Genomic DNA, 16,214 nt, shown 5'->3' with positions numbered 1-16,214 from the left:
CGGAAGCTAAGAAGGCTTGGGCCTGTTAGTACTTTTGGATGGGAGACCTCCTGGGAATACCAGGTGCTGTAAGCTTTAACTGTTGAAAAACTTTTTAAAATGAAGTTTTTTTTTACATCGCTTTTTAGTTTTTATCTAAAGTAAGTTAAGAGGTATTTTCACTCTGTGATAGTTTTCAAGCCTAGGTTGTTTAAAGTCCAAGATTTTCAAGCAGAGATTGCTTACGGCCATACCAGCCCAAGAACGCCCGGTCTTGTCTGATCTCGGAAAGCTAAGAAGGCTTGGGCCTGGTTAGTACTTGGATGGGAGACCTCCTGGGAATACCAGGTGCTGTAAGCTTTAACTGTTGAAAAACTTTTTAAAATGAAGTTTTTTGCATCGCTTTGTTAGTTTTTATCTAAAGTAAGTTAAGAGGTATTTTCACTCTGTGATATGTTTTCAAGCCTAGGTTGTTTAAAGTCCAAGATTTTCAAGCAGAGATTGCTTACGGCCATACCAGCCCAAGAACGCCCGGTCTCGTCTGATCTCGGAAGCTAAGAAGGCTTGGGCCTGGTTAGTACTTGGATGGGAGACCTCCTGGGAATACCAGGTGCTGTAAGCTTTAACTGTTGAAAAACTTTTTAAAATGAAGTTTTTTTGCATCGCTTTGTTAGTTTTTATCTAAAGTAAGTTAAGAGGTATTTTCACTCTGTGATATGTTTTCAAGCCTAGGTTGTTTAAAGTCCAAGATTTTCAAGCAGAGATTGCTTACGGCCATACCAGCCCAAGAACGCCCGGTCTCGTCTGATCTCGGAAGCTAAGAAGGCTTGGGCCTGGTTAGTACTTGGATGGGAGACCTCCTGGGAATACCAGGTGCTGTAAGCTTTAACTGTTGAAAAACTTTTTAAAATGAAGTTTTTTTGCATCGCTTTGTTAGTTTTTATCTAAAGTAAGTTAAGAGGTATTTTCACTCTGTGATATGTTTTCAAGCCTAGGTTGTTTAAAGTCCAAGATTTTCAAGCAGAGATTGCTTACGGCCATACCAGCCCAAGAACGCCCGGTCTCGTCTGATCTCGGAAGCTAAGAAGGCTTGGGCCTGGTTAGTACTTGGATGGGAGACCTCCTGGGAATACCAGGTGCTGTAGCTTTAACTGTTGAAAAACTTTTTAAAATGAAGTTTTTTTGCATCGCTTTGTTAGTTTTTATCTAAAGTAAGTTAAGAGGTATTTTCACTCTGTGATATGTTTTCAAGCCTAGGTTGTTTAAAGTCCAAGATTTTCAAGCAGAGATTGCTTACGGCCATACCAGCCCAAGAACGCCCGGTCTCGTCTGATCTCGGAAGCTAAGAAGGCTTGGGCCTGGTTAGTACTTGGATGGGAGACCTCCTGGGAATACCAGGTGCTGTAAGCTTTAACTGTTGAAAAACTTTTTAAAATGAAGTTTTTTTGCATCGCTTTGTTAGTTTTTATCTAAAGTAAGTTAAGAGGTATTTTCACTCTGTGATATGTTTTCAAGCCTAGGTTGTTTAAAGTCCAAGATTTTCAAGCAGAGATTGCTTACGGCCATACCAGCCCAAGAACGCCCGGTCTCGTCTGATCTCGGAAGCTAAGAAGGCTTGGGCCTGGTTAGTACTTGGATGGGAGACCTCCTGGGAATACCAGGTGCTGTAAGCTTTAACTGTTGAAAAACTTTTTAAAATGAAGTTTTTTTGCATCGCTTTGTTAGTTTTTATCTAAAGTAAGTTAAGAGGTATTTTCACTCTGTGATATGTTTTCAAGCCTAGGTTGTTTAAAGTCCAAGATTTTCAAGCAGAGATTGCTTACGGCCATACCAGCCCAAGAACGCCCGGTCTCGTCTGATCTCGGAAGCTAAGAAGGCTTGGGCCTGGTTAGTACTTGGATGGGAGACCTCCTGGGAATACCAGGTGCTGTAAGCTTTAACTGTTGAAAAACTTTTTAAAATGAAGTTTTTTTGCATCGCTTTGTTAGTTTTTATCTAAAGTAAGTTAAGAGGTATTTTCACTCTGTGATATGTTTTCAAGCCTAGGTTGTTTAAAGTCCAAGATTTTCAAGCAGAGATTGCTTACGGCCATACCAGCCCAAGAACGCCCGGTCTCGTCTGATCTCGGAAGCTAAGAAGGCTTGGGCCTGGTTAGTACTTGGATGGGAGACCTCCTGGGAATACCAGGTGCTGTAAGCTTTAACTGTTGAAAAACTTTTTAAAATGAAGTTTTTTTGCATCGCTTTGTTAGTTTTTATCTAAAGTAAGTTAAGAGGTATTTTCACTCTGTGATATGTTTTCAAGCCTAGGTTGTTTAAAGTCCAAGATTTTCAAGCAGAGATTGCTTACGGCCATACCAGCCCAAGAACGCCCGGTCTCGTCTGATCTCGGAAGCTAAGAAGGCTTGGGCCTGGTTAGTACTTGGATGGGAGACCTCCTGGGAATACCAGGTGCTGTAAGCTTTAACTGTTGAAAAACTTTTTAAAATGAAGTTTTTTTGCATCGCTTTGTTAGTTTTTATCTAAAGTAAGTTAAGAGGTATTTTCACTCTGTGATATGTTTTCAAGCCTAGGTTGTTTAAAGTCCAAGATTTTCAAGCAGAGATTGCTTACGGCCATACCAGCCCAAGAACGCCCGGTCTCGTCTGATCTCGGAAGCTAAGAAGGCTTGGGCCTGGTTAGTACTTGGATGGGAGACCTCCTGGGAATACCAGGTGCTGTAAGCTTTAACTGTTGAAAAACTTTTTAAAATGAAGTTTTTTTGCATCGCTTTGTTAGTTTTTATCTAAAGTAAGTTAAGAGGTATTTTCACTCTGTGATATGTTTTCAAGCCTAGGTTGTTTAAAGTCCAAGATTTTCAAGCAGAGATTGCTTACGGCCATACCAGCCCAAGAACGCCCGGTCTCGTCTGATCTCGGAAGCTAAGAAGGCTTGGGCCTGGTTAGTACTTGGATGGGAGACCTCCTGGGAATACCAGGTGCTGTAAGCTTTAACTGTTGAAAAACTTTTTAAAATGAAGTTTTTTTGCATCGCTTTGTTAGTTTTTATCTAAAGTAAGTTAAGAGGTATTTTCACTCTGTGATATGTTTTCAAGCCTAGGTTGTTTAAAGTCCAAGATTTTCAAGCAGAGATTGCTTACGGCCATACCAGCCCAAGAACGCCCGGTCTCGTCTGATCTCGGAAGCTAAGAAGGCTTGGGCCTGGTTAGTACTTGGATGGGAGACCTCCTGGGAATACCAGGTGCTGTAAGCTTTAACTGTTGAAAAACTTTTTAAAATGAAGTTTTTTTGCATCGCTTTGTTAGTTTTTATCTAAAGTAAGTTAAGAGGTATTTTCACTCTGTGATATGTTTTCAAGCCTAGGTTGTTTAAAGTCCAAGATTTTCAAGCAGAGATTGCTTACGGCCATACCAGCCCAAGAACGCCCGGTCTCGTCTGATCTCGGAAGCTAAGAAGGCTTGGGCCTGGTTAGTACTTGGATGGGAGACCTCCTGGGAATACCAGGTGCTGTAAGCTTTAACTGTTGAAAAACTTTTTAAAATGAAGTTTTTTTGCATCGCTTTGTTAGTTTTTATCTAAAGTAAGTTAAGAGGTATTTTCACTCTGTGATATGTTTTCAAGCCTAGGTTGTTTAAAGTCCAAGATTTTCAAGCAGAGATTGCTTACGGCCATACCAGCCCAAGAACGCCCGGTCTCGTCTGATCTCGGAAGCTAAGAAGGCTTGGGCCTGGTTAGTACTTGGATGGGAGACCTCCTGGGAATACCAGGTGCTGTAAGCTTTAACTGTTGAAAAACTTTTTAAAATGAAGTTTTTTTGCATCGCTTTGTTAGTTTTTATCTAAAGTAAGTTAAGAGGTATTTTCACTCTGTGATATGTTTTCAAGCCTAGGTTGTTTAAAGTCCAAGATTTTCAAGCAGAGATTGCTTACGGCCATACCAGCCCAAGAACGCCCGGTCTCGTCTGATCTCGGAAGCTAAGAAGGCTTGGGCCTGGTTAGTACTTGGATGGGAGACCTCCTGGGAATACCAGGTGCTGTAAGCTTTAACTGTTGAAAAACTTTTTAAAATGAAGTTTTTTTGCATCGCTTTGTTAGTTTTTATCTAAAGTAAGTTAAGAGGTATTTTCACTCTGTGATATGTTTTCAAGCCTAGGTTGTTTAAAGTCCAAGATTTTCAAGCAGAGATTGCTTACGGCCATACCAGCCCAAGAACGCCCGGTCTCGTCTGATCTCGGAAGCTAAGAAGGCTTGGGCCTGGTTAGTACTTGGATGGGAGACCTCCTGGGAATACCAGGTGCTGTAAGCTTTAACTGTTGAAAAACTTTTTAAAATGAAGTTTTTTTGCATCGCTTTGTTAGTTTTTATCTAAAGTAAGTTAAGAGGTATTTTCACTCTGTGATATGTTTTCAAGCCTAGGTTGTTTAAAGTCCAAGATTTTCAAGCAGAGATTGCTTACGGCCATACCAGCCCAAGAACGCCCGGTCTCGTCTGATCTCGGAAGCTAAGAAGGCTTGGGCCTGGTTAGTACTTGGATGGGAGACCTCCTGGGAATACCAGGTGCTGTAAGCTTTAACTGTTGAAAAACTTTTTAAAATGAAGTTTTTTTGCATCGCTTTGTTAGTTTTTATCTAAAGTAAGTTAAGAGGTATTTTCACTCTGTGATATGTTTTCAAGCCTAGGTTGTTTAAAGTCCAAGATTTTCAAGCAGAGATTGCTTACGGCCATACCAGCCCAAGAACGCCCGGTCTCGTCTGATCTCGGAAGCTAAGAAGGCTTGGGCCTGGTTAGTACTTGGATGGGAGACCTCCTGGGAATACCAGGTGCTGTAAGCTTTAACTGTTGAAAAACTTTTTAAAATGAAGTTTTTTTGCATCGCTTTGTTAGTTTTTATCTAAAGTAAGTTAAGAGGTATTTTCACTCTGTGATATGTTTTCAAGCCTAGGTTGTTTAAAGTCCAAGATTTTCAAGCAGAGATTGCTTACGGCCATACCAGCCCAAGAACGCCCGGTCTCGTCTGATCTCGGAAGCTAAGAAGGCTTGGGCCTGGTTAGTACTTGGATGGGAGACCTCCTGGGAATACCAGGTGCTGTAAGCTTTAACTGTTGAAAAACTTTTTAAAATGAAGTTTTTTTGCATCGCTTTGTTAGTTTTTATCTAAAGTAAGTTAAGAGGTATTTTCACTCTGTGATATGTTTTCAAGCCTAGGTTGTTTAAAGTCCAAGATTTTCAAGCAGAGATTGCTTACGGCCATACCAGCCCAAGAACGCCCGGTCTCGTCTGATCTCGGAAGCTAAGAAGGCTTGGGCCTGGTTAGTACTTGGATGGGAGACCTCCTGGGAATACCAGGTGCTGTAAGCTTTAACTGTTGAAAAACTTTTTAAAATGAAGTTTTTTTGCATCGCTTTGTTAGTTTTTATCTAAAGTAAGTTAAGAGGTATTTTCACTCTGTGATATGTTTTCAAGCCTAGGTTGTTTAAAGTCCAAGATTTTCAAGCAGAGATTGCTTACGGCCATACCAGCCCAAGAACGCCCGGTCTCGTCTGATCTCGGAAGCTAAGAAGGCTTGGGCCTGGTTAGTACTTGGATGGGAGACCTCCTGGGAATACCAGGTGCTGTAAGCTTTAACTGTTGAAAAACTTTTTAAAATGAAGTTTTTTTGCATCGCTTTGTTAGTTTTTATCTAAAGTAAGTTAAGAGGTATTTTCACTCTGTGATATGTTTTCAAGCCTAGGTTGTTTAAAGTCCAAGATTTTCAAGCAGAGATTGCTTACGGCCATACCAGCCCAAGAACGCCCGGTCTCGTCTGATCTCGGAAGCTAAGAAGGCTTGGGCCTGGTTAGTACTTGGATGGGAGACCTCCTGGGAATACCAGGTGCTGTAAGCTTTAACTGTTGAAAAACTTTTTAAAATGAAGTTTTTTTGCATCGCTTTGTTAGTTTTTATCTAAAGTAAGTTAAGAGGTATTTTCACTCTGTGATATGTTTTCAAGCCTAGGTTGTTTAAAGTCCAAGATTTTCAAGCAGAGATTGCTTACGGCCATACCAGCCCAAGAACGCCCGGTCTCGTCTGATCTCGGAAGCTAAGAAGGCTTGGGCCTGGTTAGTACTTGGATGGGAGACCTCCTGGGAATACCAGGTGCTGTAAGCTTTAACTGTTGAAAAACTTTTTTAAAATGAAGTTTTTTTGCATCGCTTTGTTAGTTTTTATCTAAAGTAAGTTAAGAGGTATTTTCACTCTGTGATATGTTTTCAAGCCTAGGTTGTTTAAAGTCCAAGATTTTCAAGCAGAGATTGCTTACGGCCATACCAGCCCAAGAACGCCCGGTCTCGTCTGATCTCGGAAGCTAAGAGGCTTGGGCCTGGTTAGTACTTGGATGGGAGACCTCCTGGGAATACCAGGTGCTGTAAGCTTTAACTGTTGAAAAACTTTTTAAAATGAAGTTTTTTTTGCATCGCTTTGTTAGCTTTTTTTCTAAAGTAAGTTAAGAGGTATTTTCACTCTGTGATATGTTTTTCAAGCCTAGGTTGTTTAAAGTCCAAGATTTTCAAGCAGAGATATGCTTAAGGTCCATACCAGCCCAAGAACGCCCGGTCTCGTCTGATCTCGGAAGCTAAGAGGCTTGGGCCTGGTTCTTTGGATGGCAGACTCCTGGGAATACCAGGTGCTGTAAGCTTTAAAGTTGAAAAACTTTTTAAAATTGAAGTTTTTTTGCATCGCTTTGTTAGTTTTTTTCTAAAGTAAGTAAGAGCTATTTCATCTGTGATATGTTTTAAAGCCTAGGTTGTTTAAAGTCCAAGATTTTCAAGCAGAGATTGCTTACGGCCATACCAGCCCAAGAACGCCTGGTCTCGTCTGATCTCGGAAGCTAAGAAGGCTTGGGCCTGGTTAGTACTTGGATGGGAGACCTCCTGGGAATACCAGGTGCTGTAAGCTTTAACTGTTGAAAAACTTTTTAAAATGAAAGTTTTTTTGCATCGCTTTGTTAGTTTTTTATCTAAAGTAAGTTAAGAGGTATTTTCACTCTGTGATATGTTTTCAAGCCTAGGTTGTTTAAAGTCCAAGATTTTCAAGCAGAGATTGCTTACGGCCATTCCAGCCCAAGAACGCCAGTCTCGTCTGATCTCGGAAGCTAAGGCTTGGGCCTGGTTAGTACTTGGATGCCAGAGCTCCTGGCAATACCAGGTGCTGTAAGCTTTAACTGTTGAAAAACTTTTTAAAATGAAGTTTTTTTGCATCGCTTTGTTAGTTTTTTTCTAAAGTAAGTTAAGAGGTATTTTCACTCTATGATACGTTGTCAAGCCTAGGTTGTTTAAAGTCCAAGATTTTCAAGAAGAGATTGCTTACGGCCATATCAGCCCAAAGACGCCCGTTCTCGTCTGATCTCGGAAGCTAAGAAGGCTTGGGCCTGGTTAGTACTTGGATGGGAGACCTCCTGGGAATACCAGGTGCTGTAAGCTTTAACTGTTGAAAAACTTTTTTAAAATGAAGTTTTTTTTGCATCGCTTTGTTAGTTTTTTTCTAAAGTAAGTTAAGAGGTATTTTCACTCTGTGATATGTTTTCAAGCCTTTTTTGTTTAAAGCCCAAGATTTTCAAGCAGAGAGTGCTTACGGCCATACCAGCCTAAGATTGCCCGGTCTCGTCTGATCTCGGAAGCTAAGAAGGCTTTTTATAATTCCCTTTTACAATTCCAACTTAGGTGAAATATTTTTTAAAAATGACAAAGTCTAAAAAAAAAAACATGAGTCAGATGCGAAAAAAGTGGAAAAAATGATAGTCCAGAAAAAAACTTAAGTCAGAAAAAGAAAGGTTGAAAAAAATGACAGTTTAAAAAAAATGACTTTGTCATTTTTTTCACTTTTGATTTATGTTTTTTTTACTTTGTAAATTTTTTAGCATTTTACAATTCCAACTTAGGTGAATAAGTGGATAAAATAACAAAGTTAAAAAAAACAAAAGTCAAAAGTGAAAAAGGGAAAAAAACTGACAAAACTGATTTAATAAAGAACAAAAGTCAGAAATAAAAAATGGAAAAAAAATACTTTGTCATTTGTTTTTTCACTTTTTCGCTTCTTTGTCATTTTTTTAACCTTTTCAGTTCTGACTTAAGTTTTTCACTGGACTTCTCACTGGACTTCTGACATTTGTTTTTTATTACTTCTATTTTTGTTCCACTTCTGACTTAGTTTTTTTCTGGTTTTATTTAGGTTTTATTATTTTTTCCCCTTTTTTTTAATTCTGACCTTTTTTTTTACATTGTCTTTTTTTCAACTTTTTCGCATTTGAGTCATGTTTTTTTGGACTGTCATTTTTTCCACTTTTCCACTTCTGACAGGTTTTTTTTGGAATTGTAAAATGCTAAAAAAAAAAAAAATGTCAGTTTTGTTAGTTGTTCCACTTTTTACTCTGACTTTTTTTTTTTATCAGTTTTTTCAGTTTTTTCACTTTTCTAATCTGACATTTTTTTTAAATCTGATGTGAAAAAAAGTGGGAAAAAATGACAAAGTCAAAAAAAAAATGATTCAGATGCGAAAACTTGAAATAAAGACAATATAAAAAATGTCAGATGTCCAAATGTCCAAAGTGGAAAAAATGAAAGTCCAAAAAAAACATGAGTCAGAAGCGAAAAAGTTGAAAAAAAAGACAATGTAAAAAAATGATAAAGTCCAGAAAAAAAAAACTTAAGTCAGAAGTGGAAAGGTGGAAAAAATTTGAAAGTAAAAAAAAAACTAAAGTTAAAAGTGAAAAAAAGTGGAAAAGCTGACAAAACGTACCTGTTTTTTTTTTGGACTGTCATTTTTTCACTTTTTTACTTCTGACTTTTTTTTTTTTTTGACTTTTTTATTTTGACATAGTAAATTTTTGAGCATTTTACAATTCCAACTTAGGTAACAAAAGCGGAAAAACCTGACAAAGTAAAAAAAAAAAAAACATGGAAGTGGGAAAAATGATAAAGTCCAGAAAAAAAAAACTTAAGTCAGAAGTGGAAAGGTGGAAAAAATTAGAAAGTTAAAAAAAAACAAAAGTCAGAAGTAAAAAAGTGAAAAAAACTGATTTAAAAAAAAAAACAAAAGTCAGAAGTAAAAAAGTGGAAAAACTAACAAAACAGACATTTTTTTTTACTTTGTCAATTTTGAGCATTTTACAATTCCAACTTAGGTGAATCAGTGTAAAAATGACAAAGTCCAAAAAATTTTAAAAAAAAACGTAAAAAAGACAGTGGGCAGTGGGCAGCCATGACAGGCGCCCGGGGAGCAGTGTGTGGAGACGGCTGCCCCCATCTGCCGATTAAGATTATTTAGGCTCACAATCAAGATATCCATGCTCCGACCACAGAAAACCTTTAATAGCTCTTTGTCTCAGGTATAACAAAGAATTAATTAAACATTCTTTTGATATCGCAGATAATGGCCACTGCCTCCTTTCTGAAATGGCAGAGAACTCCCACCAGTGAATTAATTAGGTCAGGACCTGACAAGAAAGTGTCATTTAAGGAAATGTCATGAAATTAAACAACTCTATCTTGCCAGGTTTGAAGGTCATCAAACCATGATGAGGTATATACCAAAGGTCCTCTCCCACTGCTGCCTCTGGAACTCTGGAACATTATTTATCACATCTTCCATAAAGGCCTTGTAATGATCATGGAACTGCTGATATAGCCTTTAACTTTTCTCTTTAAATGATTTGAAGGCAAATTGTGGCCAATTTATTATTATTTGGTAGTCAGGGAGGACTTTGACCTTTTCTAAATGACCATCTGGTCTCTCTCTAATGGCTTTACTGAGAAGCTGAATAAAGTGCACATCATCTTGAGAGACAAGTTTGCCCTCAGAGTTTCTTTCACTGAAGTCTGACTCCAGAACTCTCAAAATGTCTGTAGTGGATGGAGCAGCAATTTCCTTCACTGCGACTCTGTGCACAAACCTGTGGTTTCCTTGTCTATCCAGATGGGGGTTTACTGCTCCAATGATGCTACCTCCAGCTCTCTAACAAGATCTTCCAAGACAAACGCTGAACCACTCAAATTTTATTGTCACATACATAGTCATACACGGTTTGATATGCAGTGAAATGCTTTAGCAACTGCTACTGATGACAGTATTGCAAATATTGCAAGTAAAAATTTAACCAATATGTCTTTAGCATAAAACTTAAAATATGCGTAACAGGTAGAATGAAGGTGTGCAAATGAATAAAGTTTAAGGACAAATTGAAAAGTAAAAACATTTGTGCAAGAGTAAAAATAAGAGTAAAGAGTTTGTGCAAAAATTCTGGGGGGGGGGGGGGGGTCACAATAGTGGGCATCTTCTGGTGGATAGAGCTGGGTGTCATCAGCGTAATAAGTGATAAGAGAAGCCATGTGATTTGATGATGTGACCAAGAGAGCAAGTGTATATTGAGAATAGAAGGGGGCCAAGGACAGAGGATTGTGGAACCTCTGTGGTTACCCTAGGGAGGACAAATGTCTCACCTCCCCATGATACCTTTAAAGACCTGTCGTAAAGATAAGAGGTTAACCAATTTAGTACGGTTCATGTAACTCCTAAATCTGTGAGTGTGGTGAGAAGAATTTCACGATTAACTGTGGTCGAAGGCAGCAGATAGAAGAAGTAGGATAAGGACAGATGATCTGCGGGCAGCACGATGGTCATCCATCATTACCAGGAGGGAGGTTTCATTCGAATTTCCTTAACTGAACCAGACTGAAAAGGGTCAAGAAGATCATGCTCGTGGAGAAATGAAGAATGTTGAGCCAGGACAGGGACTTTCAAGAATTTTTGAAAGAAAAGGAAGGTTGCAGACTGGCCAGTAGCTACCAATAGCTATCCAATACAGACGGGTTTAATGTGTTTTTTTTTTTAGCAGGGGGAGCAATGAACAGCCTGTTTGAAAGCATTGGGAAATGTTCCTGTTGTTAGTGAGGAATTTAAAATGTGTGTCAGAGTAGATACTATGTCGGGCTGAAGGAGGTGTGAGGGGATTGGATCCAGGGAGCAGGTGGTGGGGTGACTAGACTGGAGAAGTTTAGACCCGTCCAATTCAGAGGGCGGAGTGAAAGAAGACATTTTTATGGCTTCAGAGGTAACAGCGGGATGAGGTCTGGGGTTAGGGGGGGGAGAATTGTTGCTAATGTCAGCCACCTTCTCTGTGAAGAAGGTAGCAAAGTCTTCAGATGAGAGAGAAGTAGAGGGGGGAGCTGGTGGAGGATTCGGTTGAAAGTAGAGAATAGTTTTGCGAGAGTCTTTGCAGTTGCTTACTTTGTCCTGGAAGTATCTAGTCTTTGCTGTAGTGACAGAAGCTCAAAAAACCCACATTAAACCCATCTCTACTGGATAGCTACCCCGCCCAGTCTCCAACCTTCCTTTTCTTTCAAAAATTCTTGAAAGAGCAGTCCCTGGCTCAACTTTCCTCATTTCTCCACAAGCATGATCTTCTCGACCCTTTTCAGTCTGGTTTCAGGAAAGGACATTCAACTGAAACCTCCCTCCTGGCAATGATGGACGACCTTCGTGCTGCAAGAGCTGCCCGCAGATCATCTGTCCTTGTCCTACTTGATCTATCTGCTGCCTTCGATACAGTTAACCACGAATTTCTTCTCACCACACTCTCTGATTTAGGAGTCACAGGAACCGTACTAGATTGGTTCACCTCTTATCTTTACGACAGGTCCTTCAAGGTATCATGGGGAGATGAGACTTCTGTCCTCTCTAGGGTAACCACAGGGGTTCCACAAGGCTCTGTCCTTGGCACCCTTCTGTTCTCAATATACACTCGCTCACTTGGTCACATCATCCAATCACATGGCTTCTACTATCACTCTTATGCTGATGACACCCAGCTCTATCTGTCATTCCCACCAGAAGATGCTACTATAGCAACAAAAATTTCGGCCTGCCTCTCAGACATATCGGCATGGATGTCTGAGCGACACCTCCAACTCAACCTATCCAAAACCGAGATTCTCATCTTTCCGGGCAACAATTCCCCTCAGCAAAACCTTTCAATTCAATTGGATCGCTACTGTTAACACCCACGGCATCTGCAAAAAGCCTTGGAGTTTGGATAGATGACAAACTGAGTTTGAACCATCATGTTGCTGCGATCTCCAGATCCTGCAGGTTCACTCTCTACAACATTCGCAAGATTCGGCCTTTTCTCTCACAACAGGCTACGCAGCTCCTCGTCCAGGCAATAGTCATCACCAAACTCGACTACTGTAACTCTCTCCTGGCTGGAGCCTCTGCAGTCACCATAAAACCACTCCAGATGATCTGAAATATGGCAGCCCGTCTCATTTTCAATCAGCCAAAAATACACCCATGTTACACCTCTTCTTACCTCCCTCCACTGGCTCCCGGTAGCTGCTCGCATTGAGTTCAAATCCTTGATGCTTGCCTACAGGGCTGTAAATGGAACTGCGCCCTCCTACATCAACACACTACTACCTAGCTACACTCCTGCACGCTCTCTCAGATCGGCAAACGAAAGGAGACTAAAAATTCCTTCTTCTTCTTGGGGTCTCCGATTCCAATCATGTATGTTCTCCGTTGTTGTCCCTGGCTGGTGGATCAACCTGCCCTCCTCCACACGACTAGCTGAGACTATCACCACTTTTAAGAAGCAGGTGAAAACCCTCTTATTCAAAAATATTACAGACAATCTAACACTTACACACGCGCATGCATACACATTGCACAAACAATACAAAAATGTATAAATACATTATAATTTTTCTTAGTCTAGCACCTAACAATCTCTGAGCATGCTCTTCACTGACAAGTCTAAGCCTTATCAGGGCTCTTAGTTTGTAAACTCAATATTCTATAGTCGCTTTGGATAAAAGTGTCTGCTAAATAAAGTAAAGTAAAGTAAAGTAAAGAAGCAGAGAAGGATGTCAGGAAAGATTGATACTTACTAAGTTGAACCGGGCACTTAGATTTCTTCCACTGCCTTTCAGCTGATCTAAGATGGGTCCTGCGGCAGCGAAACTCATCAGAGAGCCACAGTGAGGGTGCACGTTAAGTGGGTGGGTGTGGTGCGTGCCAGGAGGGATAGTCTGAAATGAATAAAAGAGTGATCGGATACATGTAGAGGAATGACAGATGTGTTGGCTGTGGAGCAGTTGCATGTAAGTATGAGATCTAGTTGCTTTCCAGCTCTGTGCGTTGCTGGCATGCTGAGAAGTGTGAAGTTGGAAGCAGAGATGAAATTTTGGAAATAAGCTGTTTGTGGCTTGAGGAGGTCGAGGTTTGAAGTCTCCTAGTAGCACAAGGGGCAGTTCCTCATCTCAAAGTGCAGTGATTGTCACATTTGTGTCTAGTTCCTCTACAAAGTTCCCCAGCAGACCTGGAGGATGATATACAGCAACTATGGACATTTTAACGGATGTGTAATAATTACTGCATGGAATTCAAAACTGGTAGTTTGAGTAGCAGAAACCGGAGTGAATCTCCATTCCTTGGAAATGTGCAAGCCTGTGCCCCCTCCCCTGCCAGGGGGTATGAGAGAAGTAGCCAGTGGGGCAGTGGTGGCCTAGCGGTTAAGGAAGCGGCCCCGTAATCAGAAGGTTGCCGGTTCGAATCCCGATCCGCCAAGGTGCCACTGAGGTGCCACTGAGCAAAGCACCGTCCCCACACACTGCTCCCCGGGCGCCTGTCATGGCTGCCCACTGCTCACTCAGGGTGATGGGATAAAGGCAGAGGGGCAAATTTCACTGTGTGCATCGTGTGCTGTGCTGCTGTGTATCACATGTGACAATCACTTCACTTTAAAAAGAAGTCTGTGGAAAGGGCTGCAGGTGTAGGTGCGGATCCAGGTCTCAGTCAGTGCGAGTACTTGGAGGTTTCGTTCTGTTGCAAAAGTGGGAATGAAGTCAGCTCCACAGTTCCACAGCCCGAATGAGTACTCAAGGTGGCAAGACGAGGCCTGGGAGAGTGTGCGCAGGTTGTGTGTGTTGAGCGTTCTGTGTGTATTGAATCTAGGAGGCGCCTGGAACGAATGAGAGGAATGATCTGGAAGGACATGATCAGCAGAAAGAAGCTGGAGAAGAACATAAGTGTTTTTACTGCTCGGCTGAGTCGCGCAGGATGAGTCGCAGGTCTTTACCCAAGCCTGTTGCGATTACCGCTGTGTTTAAGTGCAAACAGACCACAACCTTTAGTACCAATCATAAATACATATAAGTAAAGTGAAGTGATTGTCACATGTGATAACACAGCAGCACATGGTGCACACAGTGAAATTTGTCCTCTGCATTTAACCCATCACCCAGAGTGAACAGTGGGCAGCCATGACAGGCGCCTGGGGAGCAGTGTGTGGGGACGGTGCTTTGCTCAGTGGCACCTCAGCGACAACTTGGCAGATCCGGCAACCTTCTGATTACGGGGCCACTTCCTTAACTGCTAGTCCACCACTGAGATTGTATGTGGAGGCAGAGCATGTCCCAGGCTTTCATAGTTGCAACTCATAGTTGCAGACACCCTCTCTCAAGCCCTTGAGGGGGGAGGACAGTGAAGACACAGACCAGGTAGTACAAGCATATGTGGAGTCAGTCGTGAGTAATGCACTGTTCTCGTCAAAGTGACTCACCGAGATCCAAGTAGCCACAAGAAACAATGAGGATCTGCAGCAGATTGTAAGTTACATCAGGAAAGGATGGCCACTAAAGTAAATAATGCAACTGTCTTTACAACTGTATTACTCTGTTAGAGCACACCTCTCAGAAACTGATGGGCTAGTATTGTTCCAGCAAAGGCTGGTCATTCCTGTCAATCTACCCAGGGTGCTGAGACAATTGCATGAAGGACAACCAAGGTTTGACAAGGTGCCGTGCACAAGCCAAGATGTCCGTGTGGTGGCCATGTATCGGTAAGGACATAACTCAGCTGATGTCAACATGCCAATTCTGCATTGAAAAAAGCCCACGCAGAGACGAGAACCTTTAATGACCACTACTTTACCTGGAGGTCCCTGACAACGCATCGCGGTGTGAACTATCCAAACAGAATTACCTCATTGTAACAGATTACCATGTAAGAGACATTGAAATAGCTCATTTGTCTTCAACTGCTAGTCTTCAGGTTATCAACAGACTCAAGAGCATGTTCACAAGATGGGGAATATCACTGGAGCTGGTGAGTTATAATGCAACACAGTTCACATCTGCTGAATTCAAGGATTTTTGTCAAAATTATTCCCAAGCGAATGGTGCACCTGAGCGTACGGTACAGACTGCTAAACACATATTGCGACAGCCAGACCCACATCTCGCTCTGATGTGCTACACAGTGACCCTGTGTAGGATCAGAGACAGCCAGTTCAACCAAATGAATGTGCCTCACCAGGGAAAACATCACTTATGGTTGTGCAGGTGACATCAAGAGGTAGAGAGGTCAGACTTCCTCTCAGATATAGAGACATTTAAGCTATGCTGCTTTCCACATGCGTTCAGAGAGTGTTGGATTACTTTTAGGACTGTTCCATAAACATAGAGTTATGATAGATAGGAACAACAACTATCGAGGGCAGAATAATCCCTACGTTGCTGTGAAGTGAAGTGAAGTGATTGTCACATGTGATACAAAGCAGCAGAGCACACAATGCACACAGTGAAATTTGCCCTCTGCATTTAACCCATCACCCTGAGTGAGCAGTGGGCAGCCATGACAGGCACCCAGGGAGCAGTGTGTGGGGACAGTGCTTTGCTCAGTGGCACCTCAGTGGCACCTTGGCGGATTGGGATTCGAACCGGCAACCTTCTGATTACAGGGCCGCTTCCTTAACCGCTAGGCCACCACTGCCCCATTGGTGGCCTGTGGATTGCGGGTAGTCTACCCCAAAATACTAGTTTATTAATAATTTGTTTTTAGATACTGATAAATGTTCATTTAAGAGATTGGTGTGTTTGGGAAAATGTAGATAAAGATTAACTTATCTTCAAAAGGGGGAGATGCCATGATTGGGTTTACTAGGCTTCCGTAGTCACATGTTAAGTTGTTCTAGGTATACATGCATTGCAACAAAGACAGCTAGCACACTCTTAATGCAAGAGAATCGTAAGAATTAATCCTAGGCCATTTCATTAGATTGTCTTTGAAAGCTTTCAATAAATTGATTTGCTTTCTGATCCTCATATGCATCTTCAACGCTTCTGTCAAAGAAAAAAAGAGAAAGCGGGAAAATGTATCAAAGAGTAAAAATACACCCTGACATACTTTAGTAATAAACTAACAAAATG

At 41.3% G+C, this 16,214-nt stretch overlaps 26 non-coding genes and 1 pseudogene across 26 annotated transcripts; all 27 read left to right on the top strand.

Moving 5' to 3' along the window:
* The first annotated feature begins 219 nt into the window (after positions 1 to 219).
* LOC114801408 (5S ribosomal RNA) lies at positions 220 to 339 on the top strand. The gene has a single exon (XR_003751514.1). It is a non-coding gene; the product is annotated as a 5S ribosomal RNA (ribosomal RNA).
* Positions 340 to 482: 143 nt separating this feature from the next.
* Positions 483 to 601, top strand: LOC114801528 (5S ribosomal RNA). Its single transcript, XR_003751565.1, has one exon. It is a non-coding gene; the product is annotated as a 5S ribosomal RNA (ribosomal RNA).
* A 144-nt stretch (positions 602 to 745) lies between these two features.
* LOC114801517 (5S ribosomal RNA) lies at positions 746 to 864 on the top strand. The gene has a single exon (XR_003751554.1). It is a non-coding gene; the product is annotated as a 5S ribosomal RNA (ribosomal RNA).
* A 144-nt stretch (positions 865 to 1,008) lies between these two features.
* Positions 1,009 to 1,127, top strand: LOC114801403 (5S ribosomal RNA). The gene has a single exon (XR_003751510.1). It is a non-coding gene; the product is annotated as a 5S ribosomal RNA (ribosomal RNA).
* A 143-nt stretch (positions 1,128 to 1,270) lies between these two features.
* LOC114801505 (5S ribosomal RNA) lies at positions 1,271 to 1,389 on the top strand. The gene has a single exon (XR_003751543.1). It is a non-coding gene; the product is annotated as a 5S ribosomal RNA (ribosomal RNA).
* A 144-nt stretch (positions 1,390 to 1,533) lies between these two features.
* LOC114801494 (5S ribosomal RNA) lies at positions 1,534 to 1,652 on the top strand. Its single transcript, XR_003751540.1, has one exon. It is a non-coding gene; the product is annotated as a 5S ribosomal RNA (ribosomal RNA).
* A 144-nt stretch (positions 1,653 to 1,796) lies between these two features.
* On the top strand, positions 1,797 to 1,915 carry LOC114801483 (5S ribosomal RNA). The gene has a single exon (XR_003751534.1). It is a non-coding gene; the product is annotated as a 5S ribosomal RNA (ribosomal RNA).
* A 144-nt stretch (positions 1,916 to 2,059) lies between these two features.
* Positions 2,060 to 2,178, top strand: LOC114801481 (5S ribosomal RNA). Its single transcript, XR_003751532.1, has one exon. It is a non-coding gene; the product is annotated as a 5S ribosomal RNA (ribosomal RNA).
* Positions 2,179 to 2,322: 144 nt separating this feature from the next.
* Positions 2,323 to 2,441, top strand: LOC114801480 (5S ribosomal RNA). Its single transcript, XR_003751531.1, has one exon. It is a non-coding gene; the product is annotated as a 5S ribosomal RNA (ribosomal RNA).
* Positions 2,442 to 2,585: 144 nt separating this feature from the next.
* Positions 2,586 to 2,704, top strand: LOC114801478 (5S ribosomal RNA). The gene has a single exon (XR_003751529.1). It is a non-coding gene; the product is annotated as a 5S ribosomal RNA (ribosomal RNA).
* Positions 2,705 to 2,848: 144 nt separating this feature from the next.
* Positions 2,849 to 2,967, top strand: LOC114801477 (5S ribosomal RNA). The gene has a single exon (XR_003751528.1). It is a non-coding gene; the product is annotated as a 5S ribosomal RNA (ribosomal RNA).
* A 144-nt stretch (positions 2,968 to 3,111) lies between these two features.
* Positions 3,112 to 3,230, top strand: LOC114801476 (5S ribosomal RNA). The gene has a single exon (XR_003751527.1). It is a non-coding gene; the product is annotated as a 5S ribosomal RNA (ribosomal RNA).
* A 144-nt stretch (positions 3,231 to 3,374) lies between these two features.
* LOC114801473 (5S ribosomal RNA) lies at positions 3,375 to 3,493 on the top strand. The gene has a single exon (XR_003751526.1). It is a non-coding gene; the product is annotated as a 5S ribosomal RNA (ribosomal RNA).
* A 144-nt stretch (positions 3,494 to 3,637) lies between these two features.
* LOC114801462 (5S ribosomal RNA) lies at positions 3,638 to 3,756 on the top strand. The gene has a single exon (XR_003751525.1). It is a non-coding gene; the product is annotated as a 5S ribosomal RNA (ribosomal RNA).
* A 144-nt stretch (positions 3,757 to 3,900) lies between these two features.
* LOC114801450 (5S ribosomal RNA) lies at positions 3,901 to 4,019 on the top strand. The gene has a single exon (XR_003751524.1). It is a non-coding gene; the product is annotated as a 5S ribosomal RNA (ribosomal RNA).
* Positions 4,020 to 4,163: 144 nt separating this feature from the next.
* LOC114801439 (5S ribosomal RNA) lies at positions 4,164 to 4,282 on the top strand. The gene has a single exon (XR_003751523.1). It is a non-coding gene; the product is annotated as a 5S ribosomal RNA (ribosomal RNA).
* Positions 4,283 to 4,426: 144 nt separating this feature from the next.
* Positions 4,427 to 4,545, top strand: LOC114801428 (5S ribosomal RNA). The gene has a single exon (XR_003751522.1). It is a non-coding gene; the product is annotated as a 5S ribosomal RNA (ribosomal RNA).
* A 144-nt stretch (positions 4,546 to 4,689) lies between these two features.
* LOC114801416 (5S ribosomal RNA) lies at positions 4,690 to 4,808 on the top strand. The gene has a single exon (XR_003751521.1). It is a non-coding gene; the product is annotated as a 5S ribosomal RNA (ribosomal RNA).
* A 144-nt stretch (positions 4,809 to 4,952) lies between these two features.
* Positions 4,953 to 5,071, top strand: LOC114801404 (5S ribosomal RNA). Its single transcript, XR_003751511.1, has one exon. It is a non-coding gene; the product is annotated as a 5S ribosomal RNA (ribosomal RNA).
* Positions 5,072 to 5,215: 144 nt separating this feature from the next.
* On the top strand, positions 5,216 to 5,334 carry LOC114801561 (5S ribosomal RNA). The gene has a single exon (XR_003751594.1). It is a non-coding gene; the product is annotated as a 5S ribosomal RNA (ribosomal RNA).
* A 144-nt stretch (positions 5,335 to 5,478) lies between these two features.
* On the top strand, positions 5,479 to 5,597 carry LOC114801550 (5S ribosomal RNA). The gene has a single exon (XR_003751583.1). It is a non-coding gene; the product is annotated as a 5S ribosomal RNA (ribosomal RNA).
* A 144-nt stretch (positions 5,598 to 5,741) lies between these two features.
* Positions 5,742 to 5,860, top strand: LOC114801539 (5S ribosomal RNA). Its single transcript, XR_003751572.1, has one exon. It is a non-coding gene; the product is annotated as a 5S ribosomal RNA (ribosomal RNA).
* Positions 5,861 to 6,004: 144 nt separating this feature from the next.
* Positions 6,005 to 6,123, top strand: LOC114801479 (5S ribosomal RNA). Its single transcript, XR_003751530.1, has one exon. It is a non-coding gene; the product is annotated as a 5S ribosomal RNA (ribosomal RNA).
* Positions 6,124 to 6,268: 145 nt separating this feature from the next.
* Positions 6,269 to 6,386, top strand: LOC114801556 (5S ribosomal RNA). The gene has a single exon (XR_003751589.1). It is a non-coding gene; the product is annotated as a 5S ribosomal RNA (ribosomal RNA).
* A 404-nt stretch (positions 6,387 to 6,790) lies between these two features.
* Positions 6,791 to 6,909, top strand: LOC114801543 (5S ribosomal RNA). The gene has a single exon (XR_003751576.1). It is a non-coding gene; the product is annotated as a 5S ribosomal RNA (ribosomal RNA).
* Positions 6,910 to 7,055: 146 nt separating this feature from the next.
* Positions 7,056 to 7,170, top strand: LOC114801458 (uncharacterized; annotated as a pseudogene).
* A 144-nt stretch (positions 7,171 to 7,314) lies between these two features.
* LOC114801559 (5S ribosomal RNA) lies at positions 7,315 to 7,433 on the top strand. The gene has a single exon (XR_003751592.1). It is a non-coding gene; the product is annotated as a 5S ribosomal RNA (ribosomal RNA).
* The last annotated feature ends 8,781 nt before the right edge of the window (positions 7,434 to 16,214 follow it).

Source organism: Denticeps clupeoides, chromosome 12 (genome assembly GCF_900700375.1).
Source record: "Denticeps clupeoides chromosome 12, fDenClu1.1, whole genome shotgun sequence".
In the NCBI taxonomy this organism is placed as follows: Eukaryota; Metazoa; Chordata; class Actinopteri; order Clupeiformes; family Denticipitidae; genus Denticeps; species Denticeps clupeoides.
This window is presented reverse-complemented; position numbering and strand designations above follow the sequence as displayed.